Genomic DNA, 24,767 nt, shown 5'->3' on the forward strand with positions numbered 1-24,767 from the left:
CTGGAAATTAGAATCTGTATTTTCAAACACAAACTGCATACAAAACAGGATAATTCAAGAAACCAAGCTCTACTTATAACACATGCTCAATTAAAAAATATCTGAACATATGCAGTCTTTTAAGAATTTCTAAAAAAAATAATAATAATTTGCTTGCATCCAGTATATATAATTATTAGAAAATAGTACAGAAGCCTTAAATCTTTGAGAAATAATTTTCCAAGCCTAATTCCAGGAAAAATCTTAATATGAAGATGATACCTAATAGAATTCTGTCAATTCCAGTGATAAGTGATAATTTAAGACACAGCTCCTTGTGCATTTAGTATGCAGAAAAACATTTACTCTGTTTTGTTAAAAGATCAGCATCTAAACAAGCAGTGTCTGTAATAGTTATCAGTTTCCTTTAAGCAAATTTCTCTGTACATATAAATTCTCCAGAACTTGTGTACAGCTGCAGTGCTGAAGAAAGGTTTTTTCAGGAGAAAAACGTGTTTGTGTTTTCAAGTTGCTTCTTCTACCATATTAAATTAAGCTTGATTATGATTGCAGAATGCATTAGATTAACACATGCATTTATTTTATCTTCATTACAGTGTAAAACCAATAGAGCTTAATCCAGTGCCTGAGCATGCTATAGGAGTTTGAGTTAGTTTCCAAGTTCAGTCTTGCCATTGCTCTCTTTATTCTGGTTGCATTATTCCAGGTGTGATTTTTTTTTGGCCCATTAGATATTCTAACTTCATTTTCTTACATAAAACATACCTTTGACCTACGCCTTCTCATAATTCCAGCATTGCTAATCTTGTAAAGAAGATAAAAAGGCCAGTAGTGTCATATTTTTAAAGAACACACTTAAAAGCTGCCTTTCAAACCTAAACACCAGAACACAGTACTCCTTTCCAGATTATGCTGTGTGGCTGTTCAGATTATGTGAGAAACTTAGGTTAACCCACATCTTTTTAAGAATGAATTGCAATACTCTTGGATATTATAGTTCTGTAATAGTGCATAGTGTTTTGCCAATGTGGACATATATCCTTTGTCCATCTGAGTTTTCTTTGGTACATGTAGATGGGAAAGATGAATGAAAAGGTGGCACTAAGCTAACAGGAGAGCCTTTCACTCTGCTGTTCTTAAGGCTTTTCAGATTTTTACTGAATTTCGGGATTGTCTAGATTAGCCTAAACTTTGGTGGGGGAAATGTCCATGTATGACATAACATGGCTATCTTTTTACCTCATCTTAAATGTTTCCTATATTAAGTACAGTCAGAACAGGTAGTGTGAAACTGCTTTATGCTACAGTTTTTGCACATCAGGATGATGACTTGTTAGGGCGGTTTTGTGCTGTGTGGGTGGCATAATATCTTTATTTCACAATTTCTGGCTACTGCTTGCCACATGCCTGCGACATGAACTCATTATTTCAGAAATCCTATCAACATCGGATAGAAATTTGATAACTTTTTCCCATACATAAATACAAACCAAGAGACAAAAGTGTAAAGGTTGGATAGCTGAGCAAGTACACCTGTGGCCTACATAGTTTCTCTATACACTGTGTAAAATATCATTTAAAAAAGCTTACTGAAAAGCTATAATGTTGACTTGTAGATATCTATGGGACCTGCTCCTGAGCAAGAAGGTTAAAAAGGGCAAAAAAATGAAGGTGCTTCCTTGAAAATTTAGTAATAAGCAGTAAAGATTGGTGTCATTAACAAGAATATGGCATTCTGGTACTGACTGAGAGGTTAACAGAGAATGGAAATGGGCTGTGAAAAATCTTGAAAGTGATGATATAAGACATCTTTCAGGTCTAGCAGTTCCTTATTTTATCCTACTGTACCTATTTATCATTTAAATGTATTTGCATATGAATAAAGTTATAATTTAGAAGTCGGTATTGAAACCTAATTTTTCTAGTTTATTAAATATTCACGAAACCATTTTTTCTAGTGGATCTTTATAAAAACACTGCAAGATATAAATACTGATATCGTATAACTGTCCCTGTCAGTTAGTGTTGATACCATGTCAGAACTGCCAATCAGCACATACTCAAACTCCTCTATTTTTCAGAGTCTGCTAGCATATTTGAAACTCGGCTTTCAAGACCAAGGTATTGTGACACAGAAATCTCTTGACATTGTGGGTTGTTTTTTTAAAAAAAAAATATTTTAATGTGCTTTTAAACAACCCTTCCTTCCTCAATGTCTTCAGGTGATTTAAATCTTGCCTCATTCTAAAATCTGATTTAAAACTACTTACCATCTGAGACAAAAGTCTTGATAGTACTTGTCCTGCATTTCCAAAACTGCTAGAACTTGCACAAGGACTAGTAGGCAGTCAGGAACAGGAGAGTGAAGAATCAGCATTTTTGTAGACCAGATGATCTTTGACGTAAGTTGATGGTAGAACTGCATCTCAAGTCATGAACAATTTTTACTGTTTGTTTAGAGTTTTTAATTCTAATAAAATAACTTTGTTCCATCACTAATTTGTGAATATGGTTATGTTTACAATGAAGAGAGAGGGAAAGTAAATGTGATGTCCAACATATTTTTAGAAAGTAAACTAAGAGCCATGAGGCTCAAGAATAAAAACATTTAATGGGTGCCAAGTTCCTCTGATCCTTAAGAGATGATGTATTTCATTAACATTGTGTGTCGATCTTTTCTGTATCTGATTCCTGTCTGAGTTTCTGTTGTATTTGAATGCATCATTTGTTAGCTTTAAGTTGACCTTTTCATTGTGAAATTAACCCTACATAGTCAGGCATCTTATATTTCTAGGGATAAACTGGAAAAGTGGGAACAAGTCAGCACTCTGTATTCTCTATTGTTTGAGAGCTGGACTCCAAGCTTAGATGTGAAGAGGCAAACTAGAGAGGGAGCGGGAGTGGGAGGCAAATGCAGAAAGAAAATGGAGGAGGAGCGTAAGGTAAGGGGTGGAGCAGGTCCAAGTCGTCAGGACTGGTTGAGTGAAACATTTTTTTTGAACAGCAGTGAAAAAGTCAAATGCCTCTCTTTCTAGGAATTTATAAAACTAACATTTCTCTGATGTCTGGCTACCACAATGACTATTGTATTTACATATTTTCAATTTGCACTTGTAGATAGATATTCTGAACTTTACTGGTATGTGAATGAACAGTATGCTGTCCAAACAGAGAAGCTGCTAGTGATGCAGGGAACAGGTTCTGTGATGGATGCTAAAGAGCAAAATGGAAATGGTGCTTGTCTGGGTTTTCTTGTGCAATTATGACTACTTCTGCTCAGTAAAGTGGTATGAAGAATTGATGAATTTGACAGTTTAATATTGTTATTACAACTCCTAGCTGCAAAATAATTGAATTTCAGGGTATTTTAATGTTTGAAAATGGTAATCCATGAAAAGATGAACATATCTTAAAGCCGAAATTTCATCTGTGATGCTAAAAGCCCTTCTATCTATGAAGCAAAGCTTAATGCATGCTGAATTTCAAGGAGTTTCCTCATTTCTTGTGGAATAAGGAGAAGTACTAATGGCTTCTGGTTGTCTCTGACCTTTCTATCTGATATGGAGATGTATTGTACTGATATTGCTGCTCTTAGACTGAACTGTAGCAATAGGTTAATATCTGAACTCTACGTGAAGGCAAAGTTTTGGGTTATCTGAGAAATCTTCCTTTTTGCCATTAGCTTCCAGGGAGTGAACATAAACTTTGAATTTATGAGAACAAATACTGACAAGGTAGAGAGCATAAAAACTGGAAGTGTGTAAGAAAGTTCAGCTCAATCTTAAATGCTAAGTAGGGTCTATAGTAACTGTCTTTCTCTTACTATGTTACAGATCATGAGTAACCCGATGAAGTAAATAGCTATTGTGTAAATGTGAGCATTGGGAACTAGATATTGCACACTGATGTGTCTGAATCTCTGTAGTTCCCCCGAACTTTAGCTCATTTTGAAGCCGGAGCCATCTTTTGTGTTCTGTCTTTTCTCAGCCTGTTCTTTTACATCATGTATCTTTAACCCCCAGTTTCCCCATCTACAGTCTTTCTAGGTATGGTTATTATTTCAGAGTTTTAATTCAAAAATATACGTGTATGAAAACATCAGTCATACACTGTAAAGGTCCTGAGAGAATATGAACAAAATATATTGGACGCTGAAGGCTGTCTGTGTTCAGAAGAGCCTCTGATTCGTAAAGCTGATGCCTCAGGGGACTGCTGTAAATTTTTGATTTAGTCTAACTGTAGTGTTTTATGCAATTCATATTTAACACGAAAGGGGCATTTCCTTCACAGGGATGTAAATGATAATCTTTCATTTATTCCCCCAACCCCCATCGTTCTGTGAAAAAACTTTAAAAATTCAAACTTTACAGTTTAATTTCAGCATGCTTTCAAGGAAAGAAAGGAAGTTACATATATTAACTTTGTTTTCTGTTTTGTTCCCCCCACCACCCCCACAAGAAATTGAATTAATTCCAAGAAAACTGAAAGTCTGTGTGGTGTGTGGGTTTTTCTTATTTATTTATTTTTATAGCAAAGAGTCTCAAACACACAATCTTATTATTGAAAATAGGATAGCTGGGCAAGTATTTAAGACTGAGTAGCTATATAAGCTAGTCTGCTGAGCTGCTGGGGAACTTTGATCTTTAGGAAATATCAGCATCAGAATTTTAAAGCAGTGTTTGGTGTATCTTGTTTTTTGTTCTCGTAAGGAAAAGGGCTTATGGAGAAAGAAAAAAGGGAAACTTTATTAAATAAAACCTGAATCTTTTTCCTGTTACAGAGGTTAAAGCATTCTAAACACAATTAGATCACTTGTGAATATGTACTATGGTAATCTTTAATTGATGATCACACAACTGGCTCTCCTTTGCCCTCTCTTTGCCATGCTCAAAGAGTGGATTGCTGCCTTATCACCTCACTTTGAGACTGTTCTACAAAGCACAATGTAGCTAGAAGTTGTCAGATAGCTGTAAGAAATGAATTAATGTGGACACTTCTGCAAAATGTCTGAACCATTTCTTAGTGCCATTTTCCCCAAAATTTCAGCCGATGAGATGTTCAGAGTTTTAGCTGAAGTGGTGAATGTCTGAAAATAGGACTTTCTTATTGCTCTTTGGCAGCCTTCACTGAAGATGTCACTATGAGTATTGCTTATTAGACTAGATCTGTGTTGTGTTTTAGCCATGCAAATAGACCAAAAAGTAGTCTGCTCCCAACAGCTGAGGATTGTTCAGTTTTCACAAATGGAATGCATTTTTTTCCTACCCTTCTACATGTATAAGAATAGCATGACAAATTACTTCGGTCTTGCCTTTCACAGAGAGAATCCACATGCCTTTGTGAGTTAGTAAAGGTTATGGCATCACCCAATGCTTCCACTCTAAACTAGAACCACCATAAAGCATTTCCTGGCATAACCACACCAGTGTTGCAGTGGATAAAATTCTGGGAAATGGAGATTCTAAGCTGGTGCCCTGATTTTCTGTCATTGCCTTTTTCCTATGACCTGATTATTTGTAAAAAATGTGATAGTTACTAAGAGAATCACAAGGGCAAAAAAATCTATTATAAAAACAGTAATAAAAAGAAGCAACCATTTCATTAGCTTTTGTCTTTTTAATATTTCCTATAAAAGTCCACTGAACTTCATGAATGTTTTCTATACATCTTTGTCCTGCTTTCCAGAATGCTGCTTTTCCAACCTGGATGAAAACAATGTAGTTCCCTTCAGTATGCTATTCACAACTTAGGAAAGAAATAAAAAGAAATGTAGTCTGAGAACTTATTTTTCTTTATGATTTGGGCATCTTCCTCCACAGCAAGTCAGAAAAATGAAGCTGAAAAGACGGATCATATTAAATTATTAAAAGGACTCTAAACTGTTGTTATGGTAGCAGAACACTTATGTTTTCTTAAATGATTACACAGACTAAAATCCTAAGGGAGGGGAAAAATGAGGGAGAAGGCAGAAAAGTCCCAGAGAAGCTTATAGAATTTTTTTTAAATGTCTTCCAAAGATTTAAAAAAAAAAAAAGGATTATCCCTCTCTGAAGAGGGGTCAGATTGCAAAATCTATTTGACCATGTTTCCTATCTTTTGTTTATGGGATAGAATATAAGAAAACAACTTAAGTGTTATTGTGAGCTTCTGTGGAAAAGATTGTTCTTTTTTCCACTTCAAATACTAATGTAAGGATTTAATATTTTTGAAGAGGTCTCTTAAATGTTTTTATATTTATATTTATTAATAAGGGAAAAAATATACAGCTTAATGACCCATTGGATACTGCTGCTTTGTCTAGTTAAAGCTGCTAGTTCACACAAATCTCTTTCAGTTTCATTTCTATGAGACTAAGATTTTTCACTTAATTTCTATTATGTACTTGTTAGGTTTAAGTTCTAGGTGTATATTGAGGAAACTTTTCTATGTGAGATCTTCAACAATCCTTGTCATGTATATGGCATATCTTCTATTATTTTGTATTAGTATTGATGTTGTTTTTAGTATTGCTACATTTTTCTAGAATAGAATAGCCCTTATATTGACATCATTTTATCTGAAAGAATTCCAGATTTTTTGTGAATTCTGAAAACGTATCCTTCCACTGAAATGCAAAGGTAGAATATGGGAGCTTATTAGCAATACACAGCTGCATTTCATGAGTTTAGGATATAAAGAACTCTGAGTTGCTTGAAATTGTTGAGAACATAATTAGGTGGGCAAAAAAACTTTCCCTAATGAAGTATAGCAGCCCTGTTCAGGGCAGAATGTGTGTATAAATCCTATTGAAATGGCCATGAAAACTGTATTAATGGGGGATGAATTGTAAGTACTGTACAATCTAGAACTTCCCATTAAATACAGTCTCAGTAAATAGACAACTATAATCTTAAACCTTGAAAAATAAAATTGGAATGACCTAAAACTTTGAATTTATGGGTGGTCTCATCTGAACAAAGAAAATCATAGTTAAATATCATCAGTTTTGCTTTGCAAAACGATTGCTTTTCCTTTGACTGAAGGCAGAGCAAAAGATTTTCAGAGGCACAAATAAAAGTTAATTCCCTTGCACTAGGAGCTGACCACTTGCAATTGATGCTTATGTCTTTTGAAATTTTTCTTCTATAGTCACAGGAATTCGTTATTTCTTCATTTATTGTAACTCATTAAAATACTTAATCTGAAATTATGTGGCTTTAATTTGATGGCATTGCATTTGGGTGGTCAGATACAGCATAGGATTAGAGAGCTAAAGATCTGTTTCTTTTTTGAAATAAATTGAATTGTTAGAAAATGCTGAACCACCAGACTCTGCATCGCTGTCCTTCTGCATGATCTATTGCACTGCAACATCTGTTTACAATACGCTACCAAGACTAACTCCTGTCTGTAGGAGCCGGATCTTGTTTCTGCTGAGGTTGACAGGTGAATCTACCACTGATGTTAGGAGAGATTTACTCTTTGTAAAGTACTGTTTACAAGTAAATTAAAAAGATGAGGATGGGAGAATGAGATGAGCATATTGAAGCAGTGAAAACACACAGTAGACTAAGCATACCTTTAGAATTAAAATACAACTTTTTGAGAAAAAAATATAGTCAAAATTAGATGTGGGTCATTCCAGGCTGTTGGACTGCAATAAAGTCACAGGTTGTCTCAGTTTTCAGGTTGCTCATGCAGCTGGATTGATGTGTCCCATTGATCGTGCATGCAACATCAAAAATCTTAAGGAAAAGGTCTTGATTTTGAGGATATGAAAGACTGGCAGCAGTGAGGAGATAAGATTTGTATAGGGTAACTAGAATATAGTTCGACATGTAACTCAAGAAATTGAATAATGGCTGGAAAGCAATTTTCCATGATAAGACAGACATTTTGACAGAAAATTGTAAAAAGCACACCTGTTAAACATTAATAAATGAACTCTGTACTTCTGAAACTGCTTTACTGAAGGTGAGTAAGCCTAGAGATTAAATTCTGTTAACTTGCTATGTTGCTTTACTGATGAGTTTTGAATTTTAGCACAAGTTAAACAATACTTTTCTCTGTACCATCAGGATTTTACTGAGCTGAGTCATCTTGGAAGTCTCAGTACATTTCTGTGATCACTTTTTAAAGCAGCTGCGCTGCAGCATATTGTAAAGGAAACGAATTTAGTGATGGTTCTTTTTTCTTTAAGATTTATTTCATTTTTGAGGTTATTTCCTGAAAGATTAAAAATAATTTCAACCATAGATGGTATTACTGGATGTTTGTATAATAGTTTTGTTTTACAGACCACGAGCAAAATATCAGAGTGAGGTAGCATGGAAATATGATTTTGATTTTTAGCCTTCACAAAACACAGGGAGCCTTTTTCTTCTCTCCCTCTTACACTCCCCCCACCCCTCAATTTAAGTGACCTGGCCCCAGGGGAATCCCCAAAACACATAAAGCCAGTTCTGTGTCTCATCCATCCAGCCACAGACACTTGCTGATAAGTAGGCCTGTGTCATTCAGCACATAAAGCGTCCTTAAACGTTAGCAGAGCTTGTGCAAGAACTAATCTGCAGATTGCTCTGGCAATACAAGGAAGGATCAGGGAAGGAATATTGAAGCCTAAATAAACCTTGCATACAAAGGATGTGTCATAAATTTGGTAGTTGTTCTTGTTTTGAGAAAGGTAAGGGGTTTCATTCCTGTTGTTGGGTAAATGTCTTTCCCATGTCTATATAAGACTGAGCTGAGCATCTAGTTGCATGCTAGCTAAAGGCATAAAGGCATTAATCCTTTTCCTTTTTTTAAGCAACATGAGATTTAAAGTTTGAAATCATAATTATTTGAAATAATACACCTTATAAACATTTTTAGATGTGTAAATTTTGGGTTGGTTGCTTTTTTTTTTCCACAGAGTATTTGCTACTTGATTTTTACTGTGTGCATGGCTGTTACATTTTTATTTATTCCCGGTATGGATTGTCTGACTTGCCTGAATGTGAGCAGTACTAGAGAAATTGTTTAAGGAGAGTACCTCAAAGTGAAAGAGGCTGAAGATAAACCTAGGAAATTCTATGATCCTTAAAATGCTTTCCTGGTATCCAGTAAGGCTTGTCATGTAAGTGGGAAACTTTCCTTGAAGTACTTGTCTTCCTTTCCTAGTTGTCTAGCTAACATAGTGGCAGTTGCACAAAAGAAAATTGAATGCAGAGCCTTGTTTCAAGTATGTAGGTAAGCAGGGATGGCTGAGTGGACTGTCCCTTGTACAACTGACTTCACTCAACAAAGTGAGAGTTCAGTCGTTCTTTCATGTGTACTCCGCTTTAGGCATAAAAAGCCCATGGGTATATCAATGTTCCCAAATAGTGTCTTTAATGGGATATTGGATATTCATTATTGAAGAATCTAATTCTCAATTCAGCCTGTCAGAAAGGGGCTTAGCTTCACTGACAACAAAATCTTATATGGATCTTACCACTTGTTTGCTCTCCTCAAGTCCTCAGTACCAAATACTGTCACATATGGGCAAAAATGTGACACCTGAAATGGTTCTTCTGTGTGGGTACCTCCAAATTGCTTCTGGTTTGTAGCACTGAACAAAAATTAACTTTGCCTGATGAGAAGAGCTCCTTGAAATGGAAACTAGTAGGGAGAAATGAAAAAGTGAGATTCATAGAGCGGAAGGGAGTGGCAAAAAGATGAGCATTGAGTGCATATGAGAAAATATGGAAGAGAGAGTGGTAGGAAGAGGTGACAAAATAACAAAGGTGGGCGGGAAGTCCTTCAGAGCTATTTAATGAAAAAATGGGGAAAAAAGACTGACAGAAAAGTTAGTTGTATCAGTAGCTGTGTTTGGAAAGTATAATAGCACTGCTTAGCTGGGGAAGGAGGGAAGGAATTGAACTGAATTCATTGTCTTAATGATAAACTTAGCAGATGTGCAAAAATGAATGTGTAATAAATTGTGCTTCATTTCTTCCAAAGACAGCAGTTTCATGAAATGTAAGTGTTCTGCATTTTCTCCATCTGTTTCTTCTACCAAAATAAATGTATTTCCTCTCTCTTCCTCGCTCCTCCTCCAAAATATTATTTAATTTGAATATAATCTAAACTTGAAGGAAATTGTCCTTTCTGTAAGATCTCAGTCAAAGCTTTTTCATTGCAGGGAAGCCATACCAGTATAGAAATGTAACCAAAAAGTTTAGACAGATACAGTTGCACCATGATGGATTGTCAAAGCATAGTATATAATTTGGTAACACAAAACTTGATTTTTGGCCAGTTTGAGTTGCTTTTAAGAGAGTAAGCTTTGGTTTCGTACGTGATCGCTCTCAAAAACAGCATATTTTCTAAAGCACAGGCAGGATTTGTAGCTTTGCTCACACAACTAACTGTTTGATGATATCACTAGTTAGTAGTTTATAGAAGCACACTGAGCATCTGATAACTGTAGAAATAAAGTTTTTTCTTTGTGCTATATTTGTGTTTTGAAGTATAACAATGAATTGCATCTTCAAGTTTAAAAAAAAAGCTATATTATTATAATTTACCCTTGAGATTATGCTTGGTTTCCTTTCACATCTGTCTGTTTATAGAACTCTGTATTTAGCCCGTCCCTCTGCACTAATTTGGTGTCAGAAAAAACTGTTTCAGACCCTACATTTTTAGATACTAGTGTAATTACAAGTGTAATTAGTATTTTGGTTGTTCATTTTTTCATTATAGCCATACCTGGAGGCACATATGGAATCAGATCTATTCTTTGATTGCTCCAAGTACGTGTATTTTGTGCTAAGAATCATTGAAAATGTCCAGAAAATTTCCTTGAGCAGTTCATACAAGGACAGGCTGGATGAGATTTATGCAAAGAGTTTAAGAAATTCAAGTAGCAAAAGTAGATGTGGTTCTTAGTAATGATCAGTACTAAGATTCATTGAATCCTTAAAATGGGCTCTATGTTCTCTGTGCATCTCCTCTGTAGAGGATACACAGACTTTTACATTCTCTGAAAGATGCAGCCATCCTAAGATCCCATGCAGAGATGTATCTGTGTTTTTTTTAAGTTTCCTCTTAATGACAAAAAAAACCACCCTGACTAGTTCATTTTCACAGCCTTCTTGCATGAAGGAAAGCAATAGCATTGAATGACTGTGCATTTTCATTAAGTAACTACATTGCCCATGACAGCATTCTTTAGAAGTGTGATCAAATCTGAATTTTTACATGTTATAGGCTGACTGTAACATTTCCAGAGCTGTCTGTTTTTTTCATATACATGTTCTCATGGTTTTCTAGAGATCTCAAGGTGGGGGAAAAAAAACATGGGTAAAGTGTGCAGTCTAGCATGCTTATTGAGAGTGACAATGACCTATGAAAAGAGCAAGAATCTAGGTCTGAATTTAAGAGGACTTGAATTAGTTCTGTGGAGGAGACTATGTAAACTTTTAGGAATTTTCTGTATGCTAGTTGGAGTCAATTCCACCCCTAACTTTTGTGTATTTTGGTTAGGTGTCCAAGGATGAGCTTTTCACCTTAGGCTCACTTTAGAGTCAGAAGGTTCCCTGCATAAGGTAATTCATCCTGTGCTAAGATGGATGTCTAAAATAGCTTCTGAAGATAACTCGTCTGAGCTGCTTATTTCTCTCCTCTGACTGTAAGAGAAGCCTCAGGTTAATAGTTGTAAAGTGTATGCCTAGCTTACAGACACTTAAAATATAGATGAAGTTAATTTCCTGATATCACAAGTTTTTCTTAACACTGGTGTTAGAGAATATCGGACTGAAGCTGTCTAGAATTAATTGCTTAGCATAACTTGCTTAGCATTATTAGGCTAAATTTGCTGAAGCCTTAGGTCTCAGGCTGTGAACTTTTACTTAGATAAGTAAAAGGGGGCCCCAGAGCCGGTTCAAGCTGGAGAGAGAAAGAAGTTAGACAGAAAGCAGGAGTAGCCAACCTTGAAGATAAGAAGCAGCCTGCCTAGAGACAATGAAGGGGCCCAAGGAAGAAGGGGAAGAACCCAGACCTAACTATCACTATTGGTCCAAACTATCGCTTAAGGGGTGGGGAAGTTAGATTGTAAGGGTATAATTGCCCAGGGATTTCTTTGTTTGGGGTCCCTCTTCAGAGGCACCCAGCTCGAGCTGTAATTACTGCATGTGTATCATTAAATTTTATTTCTCTTCAATCTGACTTTGAACTTCTGCCTCAGCAGGAACCTAGGGTTGGACTCTGTTATGGAGGCTGGCGAGCCTGATTTTCCATAACACTGGAAAAAGTTTTGCCATCATTTGTTTTTATTCGCAACACATGACTTGAAATATTGATGCTCCTCCTGTGTCAGAGAAATCTTGTTTAAAAGCCATTGAATAGTAATGATTGTTCTGAAGCTTACATGATAATTGTAATTCTTGATGTTTAATGATGAATGATTTTTGAATAAATCTTTTTTTAGATAGACTCTCATTTGGTTTTTAATTCTATTTCATGAAAAAGTCATCAACCTGAGATGTTTGACTATGTTTTATTTATATTGCATTTGGTTATGAAACTGATGGTTTGTATCAGCTTCAGTGGGGACTATGTTCAAAACTTATAACTCCTTTCTTCCTACAGATATATGTTCTGCCTTTCAGTGATGTTGTTTTCAACCATCTACTGTTCAGAAAGCATTGTGGTACGCAGAGTTCATTTAGAAAGCCTGTTGTATCATTCATCTCAAACACTCCTATAGCTCTCTAAAGCAACTAAATTAAGCCCCATTTTCAGGGGGAAAAAAATGCAAATTCTTTACTGAGTAGTCTGCTTTCTTTGGGTCTTTCCTAGGCTCTTTTATTAGAGTTAGCTACCAAAAGATTTAATTCTTTCACAACAATCCTTCATTTTCCAAAGGGGAACTGTTTGTTTAAAAACCTCTTTGCATTCTCTTCATCACAGCCTACAGCTCTTATGCACGCCCCTAGCTGTTGTGTTTTGTGCTGGAGTAACACTCTGACAGACTACATCTGCATCAATGAAGGTGCAAAGAACTTCAGAGGTGAGCTTGCCATTTTGTTTTTTAATACGTTCCTCAGTGCATCTTAACCAGCTTAGTAGCAGTGGAGCACAGTAAGAGAAGAATAGTACTAGTCACTTAATTGAAGGAAAAGTTAAGCTAATATAAACTTTCAAAAACTTTAGAAACTTAAGCTCATGGTGCAGGTAGAAATACAGTAACAGAGGACCTTGCCAAATTTATTGCACAGAGATAATGTGTGATTGCCTACACAAGGAGCAGGTACATCTGTCTGTATGCAGTGCGGAAATGCTTTACAAAAGTCCTGCCTCCACTGTTGGTAGCCCCTGTGCTTCAAGGGAAGAAGTTCCAGGGAAGGAGGGTGTTTTGCTGGGAAAGAATTTTCATCTCTTAGGTGAGACCTACCCTGCAGCATATATCATGACATCATTTTCCTCCAGGTATACCACTGCAGCGAAGGGGATCTTTAGGGATAGGAAGAAGCAAGTGGTGGTAATGGGAGATTCTTTTATTAGATGCACAAATAGCTGGATTTTTGATAGATCAGAGGGCCACACAGAAACTTGCCTGCCCATTGCAAAGGTGGCAAACCTCATGAGATGCTTACATACGAGTGCAGAGGAGGAGGCAGTTGTGGTCCATTTTGGTACGAGTTACAAAGGAAAGTGCAGAAAGGCTTTGCGAGGCTGCGTTCAGGCTGCCAGGTAGGAGGTTGGAGTCGGGACCTCTGTGGTAGTATCAGCTGAAATAGCAGCAGCCCCGCATGCAAGACCTGGGATCCCTGGAGGCATTACACTTAAGATAGGATCATGACTTGTGCCAAGGCTTTGCACTAAAGCTACTTTCAATGACATTTATTTAATGTGAGAATGTTTGTCTCAGCTACATGCATGCACATGTATTCATCATGAAATCCTGATGCACCTGCCACTGCTGTCATGATCTCGTGGGTGAGCTAGGTCCTTCTAAAGAAGGAGAGAGGTAGGAGACCTATTTAATACAACATATGGACAGAATATAAATGTTAAAGGACCCTCCTTTGAGTCATGGTAAAACAAGCAGACACATTCTTTTCCTTGCAATACTGTATAATCAGTATCCTTAATTCATATTTTTTTAAAAAGGAAAATCTGCTTTTCTTATGTTTTTCCAGTCCGAAGAATCACACAATCACCAAAGTGGTGAAAGAACCATGCAGGGGAGGGCAGTGGGAGAGAGGAAAATTATGATCTCTTAAAATGATTACATTCAAATTGGATCATTTGTAAGAAATTCCGTATGGCTTCACGAAGCATTGTGGGCTGATGGATAGCTAAAAGAGGCAATAAAAGAAAAATGGTCTAAACAGGGTAATTTGTACATTTTTTTTCCTGGCTGCTAAAGCCAATTTACTATCCCATGTTTCAAAAAATTGCAGCAACCTGAAGCTGACAACTTATTATATATAAACAGAAAAGTGACATTGTGAACTTGTCAAAGGCAAGTGATTGTATCTTAATCTTTCTAAATAAAATTTTCCTGATGATCAATAGATTAGATGACACCTGAAAAGTCTGCTAGCCTATGTTTTACATAGAAATCTTTAAATTTTAATGGAGAAAAATGGGAAAATAAAAGTAGAAAGGAATTTTTGTCCCTTATGTTTATACTACATGACATATTGATCAACTTGATAGGCAGAAGTAAATATATGCATTGTTTTAATAGCTTCATCTAACCCATCTCTGTAATGTTTCTTGCTTGAATTAGTCCTCCTACACTATATGGGGTTACTAGGTCTATCCTCTTTCCTCTCCAGTTTAATTTAAGGTACAGCAGTATGAGTACGTAGGGCTAATATATCTGAATATCAGTCAGGAATCCAGATGAACACTCTCACTTCCTGAAATCAATACTATGGGGGACTGGTAAATATAAATATTGGGAAGGATCTCTGAACAATAACTGGTGTCTGGAAAAATGAGCATAAAGGACATTTTCAAAAATAACTTCACTTAGATATAAAAGAAGGTATCTTGTATGTAGTTATGTAAGGAGAGGTTTCATGACTATAAACAACTCTGACCTTTTAAAAAAAAAATAGTAAGTAAAATATACTGCTTTTTATAGGTAGGACATATAGATGCTGCTCTTAGTTTCTTGTTGTAGTTTATAAATCTAGGACCACTGAGCTGTGTGCTTTTTTTTTTTTTATTTCATTTTGAACAAGAAGAATGTAACCCAGTAATCTAGCAAGACATCCTATGCTTTTTTAGTTTTAGGAACTATACTGTGCTTTTTAAAAGCTATTCTGATTAGGTTTTATGCTTAGTTGCATCTGTTTTTTAATAGAGTTCATAATACCTTATATTCAGCCTGTAAATTTGAGAGTCTCAAGGAAATGTATACAAAAGAACAAAGACAAATTGTATTCAGTGGAGTATTACGCTTTGTTGCTAGGCTAATGAAAAGCAAGTCTTACTTGAAATTTCAGTCTGTTTTGTCTTTTTCCTTTTAGAATGGCAATTCAACTTCAAGTCAAATATTTCTATACCTACATAACATTTATCTTCCTAGAAGACCTTGCAAACTTCTTACAATCATATGCATTAGACTATAAAATGTTTAATAAAGAACAGTGCATTATAGCATCTGACAGTGTGGCTATTCAAGTGAGCTTGTGTCCTTACCTAGATGTGGCACTCCTGTGGCCTCCAGTTATTGTGTATGGGTCTTTACTGTGTTTAGATGCATAATACCTGTATACGGAAGAAAATACCGTCGTCTCTATTCTACAGAGAGCAAAGCAGATAAATAATTTGCCCAAGGTCATTCAAAGATTTTATGGATCAGAAAAAACAGGATTCCCAAGTTTTAGGATTGTGCTCTTACTGCTGGGTTAGTTTTCTTATTACTAAAGCATGCTGAAGCGAGATTCCTTGAGTTACCAGAAATACTTTGAACCTGAAATTCAGTAGCATCTGCTGGTTGAGAAAAATGTCATAATTTATGTCAAAATCAATACCGCAGTTGTAAGCTTATTTAACACTTGGATCCTGTTTCTACAAATGTGTTTGTAAAGTGAGGCCTCTCAATACACTGAACAATACCAGTGATTTCAGTGGGACTTCTACACTGCTAACTAGATTTCTGAGCTGGCTCTCCCAGGCTGCCTAACACAGTCTAGGAAAGCTTCTAGGACCTCCACGCTTGGCATAGGCTATATAGCAGGACTCCTGCAGACAAATGAATGAGCTTCTCTTCAGTTTCGCTAGAAGCTGCCCATTGATGTTCAGATGCGTGCCAAAACACTTGATTAGGTAAAACTGTACAGAGAAATAAATGGAAGACCGTGAGAGCAGCCAGAAGCACAGTAGTAACAGAATTTGTGCTGTAAGGTCAGCAAGTTAGAAACAGAAAAATTGTATGTTATGGAGGTAGGTTTCATACCACAACTCTTGGGAAGGGAGTTATTAAAAGGATGTGTGTTCAGTGACCAGAAATGACTAAGAATTGCCCAGTTCTTCTCATTGCTCATAAGAGATTCTGTCATTGCTTTTCTGTTCCTCCAAAAGCAGTGCAAAGCACACTAAAAAGTCTGGTGTCCATATTCACACATTCCTTACGTGTTTCCTGCAAGTGTGTAGCTGTTTCCCTTCTTCCTCAGATTTCTTTACTACTTATTGTGTAGTACTTGCTGTACTTACTGCTGTTGTGAGTACTGCTGATTGCAAAAGACAGATTTAACTGCCAGAATCGTATTGCAGCATATATAACTTGTCACTTCAGTGACAGCTTCAGCGCTCTTTTTACTGGAAGTTTAATTTATATGGATTTAATTTATAGGAATCTAGTTGAAAAAATTGCCTTTTAGAGAGAAAAAGCCTGAAAGTCACTGAAAAAAAAGAAATTGTTCAAAGCATTGGAGATCAAAAGTTTTTAACTTTAGAAAGAAATGGAGATGTATTAAGAGTATATTTATAACAGAAGTGTGTATATATTGTTCTTGAATTAAATGAACTGGACGAAGACAATAGACAAAATTTCTTCCACTGAATTCACTACATTGAAATTGTAATGAGGTCAGAGGTTTAGCTGGTGCTTTATTAAGCAAGGTACGTGGCCCTAGCTCATGGAATTCAAAAATTATAGAAATTTCGTGTGATAATCTATTAAATGTTTTAGTTCCATTTTAATAACGTGGCTGTAAGGAACCCAGAACTAAAATCAGGCCTCACGTTTTGATTTGTGGCAAATGAAAGGAGGAAGTGAAAAATATGACCTTCACTGTGTCCTTCTCCTACAAGAGAGAGGAATGGTGATTCCCTTTCTGCCAAAAGTGACAGAAGAGCACCTGTGCCAAGAGGAGTGTTTCTGTTGCTTCTAAGAGGTAATTGTGCCTTCTTGTAGAAGTCTGCTTTGGGTTAGAACTTTTTTATGCTGGGTGAGGCAGTTTGTTCCAGGTCAGGCAGTTCCTGGACTCAGCTATAGAACATGAGGAACTCCTCTGACTGTGGAACAAGTTTGGTACCTTTCCCCAAGTACCCAAAAATGTTCCTTGTGGCTTCATTTCTCAAGTGCTGAGAAGGAAGAGGGAAAAGGACAAGGAGAGGGGGAGAACAGGACTGTAAACAGTCACAGATTTCTTAGTAAAATCATTCTTAAGCTGCTGTGGAGCCACAATATATTTTGTTCCAAAATGATCTAGTATGATGGATATTTTAAGGGGTGCTTTGTCTCACAGTGCAAGACAGCCTAGGTAATTTTTTATAAGAATTTATAAACAGTATTGAGGATAACTTTGACTTTAACCCATTTTCACTCTTTTGCCCTTCACTACTACCTTTTTTTTTTCCTGAAGCAATTTAAAAATCTGTCTTACGGCAACTGTCAAACAATCCGTCTTCTGGACATAATGTCTGTTCTTGCAAAACAAACAAAAAGAAAAAAAACCCAACCACCTCCTATCAATGCATGACTTACCAACTCACGTGCTAAGGGACATTGCTGATGTCACCACAGAGGACAACAATACCTATTCAAATTGTTTGTCTTTTAAGCTTTTCACTGTAGATCCATCAGCAATATCTTTCTGTGCATTCATTTAAAAACTCAATTTTCCACTGGCTTTGCAGTATATGTTTAGAATGATCTTTGATAGTTCCATTTCTGCTGCAATGCTGATTGTCCTTTACCTTTGTACTTGGATTTGTCTTACCTTTTTTTTCTTTAGAATACTAACTTGTAACTTTGTTTTTAGAGGAGGCCAGATGTTTGCATTTGCATAGGTTTCTTTTAGTGAGTCAGCTGCATCAGTGAAAACCTTTCTGTTTAAAGGCAAAAAAGAGTAAGATGCTCCATAGCAGAACAGTAATATAGTTCTCTTTAAGTTAGTAGAACTTAGTATCAGCTCATATTTAGTGAGAAGAGGAATCTTAGATTTTATGGCATACTTCAAAGATTTAAGTTCAAAAAATTCTGTATGCTTAAGGAGAACAAATCTGGTAATATTGGGAGAGTCGTGCCAGTCCTCTATAAGGGAAGTAACTCAGCAATCAAAAATGAAAAAGCAAACCTCAGGTTTTATTTAGTCTAAACAGAAAGCCCTGTTATCTAAACATAGGCACAGAATGTAGAAATAATTAATGTAAAAGTCAAATGAGATCTTCATTTGTGTAAATCAGCATGGATCAAGTTAATAGAACTATCTTGATCCATTCCAGCTGGGTAGATTTTCTTATTCCCGGAAGTGGCGGACACCTTCTTATTAAAAATGTGCATAAGGATCAACTCTTAAGTACTTGTCATTTCTATAGAGTCTAATAAGAATGAAATAAACCTTTTGTATCAGAAAAAGATATTTGATTTTATTAAAAAGGAAACATATTAGAATGTTATATGTGTGTTGAATGCAGCAAAAAATACTATAGCATATTGGTGGGGGGGGGGGGAGATAGCCAGTAGAGTACTTCTTCATACATGCGTAGAAAGAAACATAATCGAGTATCCCAGAGTTCAAAAAAGGCGTTATTGACATTTTCTGTTCAGATCTGGCTATAGGTATTTGTGGGGGTTTTGTTTGTTTTTTGTTTTTGCTTTTTTTATAGATTAGATTTGTGTATTTGTATATAGCTAAATTAATTTAAGAAATTTCAAAAGAAATGCTTTATCATCTGCACTTATTCTGTAAAATGAAATAGCTTTTTTGATTTTACTGCTTTTCATCAGTCGAAAAGGGCAATATTTTAACAAAATATGCACAGAATGAGCCTTATCATGCATGAAATATCTCATTTACCAACTTTAGAAGACTTTTTTTTTCCTTGTAGAAAATGAGTGTTTTCATTGCAGTGCACTTTACTGTCAGAAATTATGATACTGTTCACTGGGTACTTGTTTTTTGTAACCTTTCTTTTCAAGTGGCCTGTATAGTTTATTATTTCAATGAAAAATTCAAGATGTCAAGGCATAAAGACAAATGTCACTTGTTTAGCTAATGTCAGATGTTAGAGAGGTAACTGAAACAAATTCATTGAAACTGTATTGTAAGTGGCTTCTCTCTTGGTTTCCAAAGAGCAAAGTGTACTGTAAGAGTCAGGTTTTGTAGCTTCAGTTTCTCTTGATAAAGATTCTAATTAGTGTTATGATAATTAGATACAGATGGTTTGCAGGTGGGCGAATGCCAGTCTTTATCTTTTCCAAATTGCTCAGTGTGTTACCTGCTTCTCAAAATAAAGAAACTGTATAGGGCCATGACCAAAAGCCTGTTGATAGAACTGAAAGACTCCACTTGACTTCACTGGCATTTAGAATAGAGCGTGAATTCCAGTGTTCTTTTGGTAGCACTGTCTACCTTGCAGAGTGAGTTATGTTATAGTGCATCTTCAGAACTGTAGGAAAACACTATCTTGAGGAAAATGCTCTCTGAGATGAGTAATGCTTATAATCTTGCCCTAATTAAGGACCATACCTATGGTTCCCTTTATTTATGTAAGGAATGTTATTACCTTGTCCTAAACTTCTGTTGGTTTCAGAATACTGGAAATCCCAGATGTCAGATACAACTCTAGTACTAAATACAGAATAATGCTAAGTATGTAGTGTGAAATGGTGATAATTAAATGTGTTAAAAGGTATTTACAGGGCATCGGATCACTTTATGCTTACTTTCAAATGAAGATTCTAGGAATAAGAAGGAGAGTAACAGCATGAACCATTCTTACAATTGCACTCAAAATGTCATCCTTTTAGGCAGAAAATGATATTTAAGTGTTGTAGTTAGAATACATAAAGAAAGTGAGTTCAAATCATGAGCCAGATTATATCTCTGTTAATTCAGTAGAAAGCTCACTTTAAAAATTAGAATTAAATGAGTGAACAAACAGTGAATGAATGAACAATGAATTAAATTCACATTGATAGAAAATTTCTGTAAATAACTTTTTTCCAAGTTTAGTATATATATTTTTAATAAGCATAGAAATATAAAATGTTACAAAATAGCTACAGGAAGCAGTTGAACTAGTTCCAAAGTGAACTTCTAAAGCAAGTGAAATCAATCTGTAGGAAGGGGGCACTTTACAGAATGACAGAAAACTTAAAGGGAATGAGTATTTCTGAATAAAAACTGTGTGGTTGACTGTATAAATCACAGGTGAGATATAAACATTATATTAATTTCCTTTTTGCTTTGGAAGACTGATCTCATTTGAAGAAGCGTTGCGGTTAGAAGAACTTTCTCTTAACCTTGCAATTTTTACTATATGTACTCAGTAGGAAACTGGTATTTGAATTCATTATTATTATTATTTATTTCCATAATTAGCTAGAATGTGCATTTGTGCAAACTAAAACTAAAAGCTTCTTAAAAACATTATGCCTAAAATTTGGTGTAATATTGAGAATAATATACCTGACATATAGCAATTAATTATATAACAGGAATTCAGAAGAACTGATCCTGCAAACCCAAGGTAGAGTAGGTAGAAAGCAGGCTGCCAACTCTCCCTCAAAAAACTTTCAGAAAACACCTTTTTAATCCTAGTATACTAGATAAAACATTGATTGCCTAAATAACCACCTCAGCCTATGGGTCAGCTCTACTCTTTGACTTTAACGTAGCAGAGAGATAATTGATTGGAAAAGCATGCTCACTCCTTTGATTTTTATGCAAGTGTAACTGCAGACTAGAACTTGTTCAAAGTACATGCATGTATTTGAGAACCGTTGTTCTTTTTACTGTTTTTGATATCTTCCCTTTTTCCTCTGCTACTCAATTTTGCAGAAAAACTTTCTCCCCTACCTATTCTCTTCTTTTCACAAGCTAGTAACTTAGTCTAAAGTGCATGAGGGATTACAGAGAAAATTACCCTCTTTAGCATGGTTTCCCATACAAATGGGAGTTGTTTATACAGTGCATCTTTTAGATACTAAAATCTATGACTTTCTTTTACTAATTTGGCTTTTTCATGTGAAGGTGGTGGCAGAACTGTGATGAGATGATTTGCACTGTCTGTGGACAAGAGAAAAAGAGAAATCTATTATTGTAAGTCCTTGTCTAATTTCCCAAGACAAAATATTTTGTAATTTAGTTGTGTTCTGTACAAAGAAAGTGTATTTTAATATCTTGTTTATCAGAAATCACTTTATGAACAAGTTGCTTTGAGAAAGAATTGCTGCATTTCTGGTATTCTGGCTAACAGGGCCTCATTGCTCTGGAAAATTTGAACCCTGCCCACATGTACATCCAAGCTTCTATTCAGGGCATCTCTCAGATGTGCCAGAAAAGAAGTTTCCAGTTATAAAATAGCATTTTAAAAGCTTATTTCATTTAAAAAAAAAAAAAAAAAAAAGTTAATCAGCTTAAGCTTTACAATATTGATTTATGTGGCTTGTCTTGTATCTTTTGGTAGCTGAGACTATTACTACCTGGGAGGCAGCATTAGGCAGAATTCATTAGTGTAAGGGCCAATTTAGCATTGCCTTTTAACTTCAGTGGTTGTGTCATTTCTTGTGTGTGATGGCAGGACTCATTTCTTTGGCAGTGAAATGACTCCATGGTACCAGCAATGAGCATAAACCAAACTTCTCACTTTAAATGATTGTTAAATACCTGTGAAATGATTAAGTGCTTCCAATATCCTATAAAGACATAGGATGTTGAAGATTTGTCTCCTTGTTCTTGCCCTTAAGAACTGCAGTATAGAACAACCCGTAAACATCCTCACCAGAACATAAATGCTAAGAATGCAGCTCAAGAAATATATTTTACTACATCTGCTGAGGTTATAGAGATATTTATTAGCACACCATGATCTGTTGATGCTTACAGATGAGCATTTGAGAAACACTTTGCAGTTATAATTGGTTTATATGCAGTTATAATTTTGAGTTCTGTTTCCCTCTGCTAAGCTGTTGTTACTTTCTTTGTCTTCCCAAATTGTATTTGAAAGAGTGAACCCCCACAGGCAGGTACTATTTCTTTTCTTGTTCTTCTAAGGCCACTTGTTATTGTCTGTTGTTTAATATGTGAGCATGCTGAGCATGGAGTTTGTCTAAACTGAAATTGCCTTGCTTCTGATGCTTTATATTTTTCATATTTTAAAGTCTTTTTATCCTTGTTTATGGTTTTAAGTGGGTACATGAGAGACCATACTCTTATTTTGTCTTTATTACACGTTTGAAATGGCAAAACTCTCTTGTCACAGGATAGACTTATCCAAGGAGAGTCTTGCCCCGAGATAATACTCTTGCCACAGGATAACATCTTAACAGATGGACTTCTCATTAGATATTCATATCACATCCACCAGGACTGTCACCTTTGGATCAAGAATGAGATTCAATCCTGGCTGCAGATAATTACTTCCTCACTAGTCAGAACCTGGAGATCAAAGATCAGCAGTCAAAACTTGTCAGATGCTTTTCCTTTTATATTCTTCCTTCCCCCCTCTTCCTGTTGCAGGTACCTAGAAAATACTTAAATGCAGTTCCATTTATACAATTTCATATAAAATCAAACATATTAAAATTTCAGAAGCTTAGATAATGTCATATATTATTACAATCTAAATAATAGGGAATGGTGTCAATGTTAGGAGACTTTCATCTAGTTCCTCACTTTACCATGAACTTTCACTTGTATGAAACTTCTTTTCCTTTGTTCATCCTGTCAAAAGAAATTCTTTGTGCTTGAATTAGATGCATACCTATCATGCAGCATTGCTGTGACCACAATTTAATAGAGCTCTGCCCAGGCTAGCTAGCTTGGGGTGTATCTGTCTGTCTCACTGTAAGTACTACAGCCAGAAACTCGGTGTGAGCTAATTGAATATTTATTCAGCTTCTTGACAGAATTTGCAGCTTGCATCACATTGACTGATGCTGCAGTTAGGTTGCTACTGGTGTCTAAGCAGCCCAGTTTAAAGCTAGCTCAAGTAGACTGGTCCTGCAAAGTAATTGCAGAAAACAGAGTTGCCCTCACCCACTTAAACATTCCACTTGCAAAGCTTTTGACTTATCACTGTTTTAAGTCTAGACCTTGCTTATTATGGTGCACTTAATAAATAGGAGTGATATCTCAAGCCTTTAATAAAGATTCAGTATTCCCTTGTGTAGAGCAAATGTCAAGTTACATTGTGGGTTTGTCTGCAACAGCTTTGAAAGGACAACTCCTTCAATCCTTGGTACAGACAAAATTAATACAAGCCCCTAATAGGAGATGTGATTATTACTTGCAATACAATGTAATATTGGTTGTTCTTCTGTGTATATTATTGCTAGTTTTTCTGAAGTTTATTTTTGTTCCTCCAAGCCAATTCTTATTTTCTATTGTCATACGTTATTTTCAATCTGCTTTCCCCCTGCAACACAGAGGATATTTAGTTCGTCAAATACTTATGATATAGATGTTACTCAGGGTAAAAGAGTTAGTCTAAAGTAACTGCCTTTAAAGCATTCTACGTAATGTTATAAGACAATCCAAGGAGACACCATTATCCCTGGAGAACGTGGAAGCTTAAAAATAAGCATTAATTTGGCAGGAGTTATAACCTAATTTATTTTATCCTGTACTAAATTTAATTGTGCAGCTGGCTGATCAGCTGTGGCCTGATTACGCCTGAGAGGCACAGTACTGTGTGATGGACCGCATTTCCATCTTTTCCTTGACTCCCTGCCTCTCTTTCAGGATGCTTTGCTCCCGAGGGACACCGGGAGAGAGGCATTCTTTTCTGTTGGAGTCCATGTGCCTTCTGTTGGGCTCCCACACAGGAACTAGACATTATTAGGGGATCTAACACAGTAATGTTAAGAAACCTTTAAGCCTACTAATTAGACATGCCCCGAGTGTGAAACAGTCAAACTTGGGGTTCTGGCCACCTCCGGGGAGCAGGCAGATACAGAAACTGGAGTTTTGTCACTTCATTATCACCCAGTGCACTGAATAGGAAAACTCTGTTGATGTCACTAAGTTGCTATAGCAACACAGTTCTTGCTTATCTCTGTTTCTCTGGTAACAATCCCTACTTTCTGCTGTATTCACCCTCTCCTTGCTATAAAATTCCTTCGTTGGGGTTTATATATTCACAGCTCACATCAGGTCATTCCTTAGATTCAGACTCAGTGTCTCCCTTGTACAGAAGACTATGGGACTTCTGCCATTTCACATTAATTTTGATAGTCTTTGAAACTGGAGTAGGAAAACAAGCCATTCTGGAGGTTATAGGGAGGTGTGGCAAATAGCTCTTAGAAGTGAGATTTCATTCTATAGGGTCTAGGATTCATTTAGGAAATACCTGGC

Source organism: Apteryx mantelli, chromosome 10 (genome assembly GCF_036417845.1).
Source record: "Apteryx mantelli isolate bAptMan1 chromosome 10, bAptMan1.hap1, whole genome shotgun sequence".
Classification (NCBI taxonomy): domain Eukaryota; kingdom Metazoa; phylum Chordata; class Aves; order Apterygiformes; family Apterygidae; genus Apteryx; species Apteryx mantelli.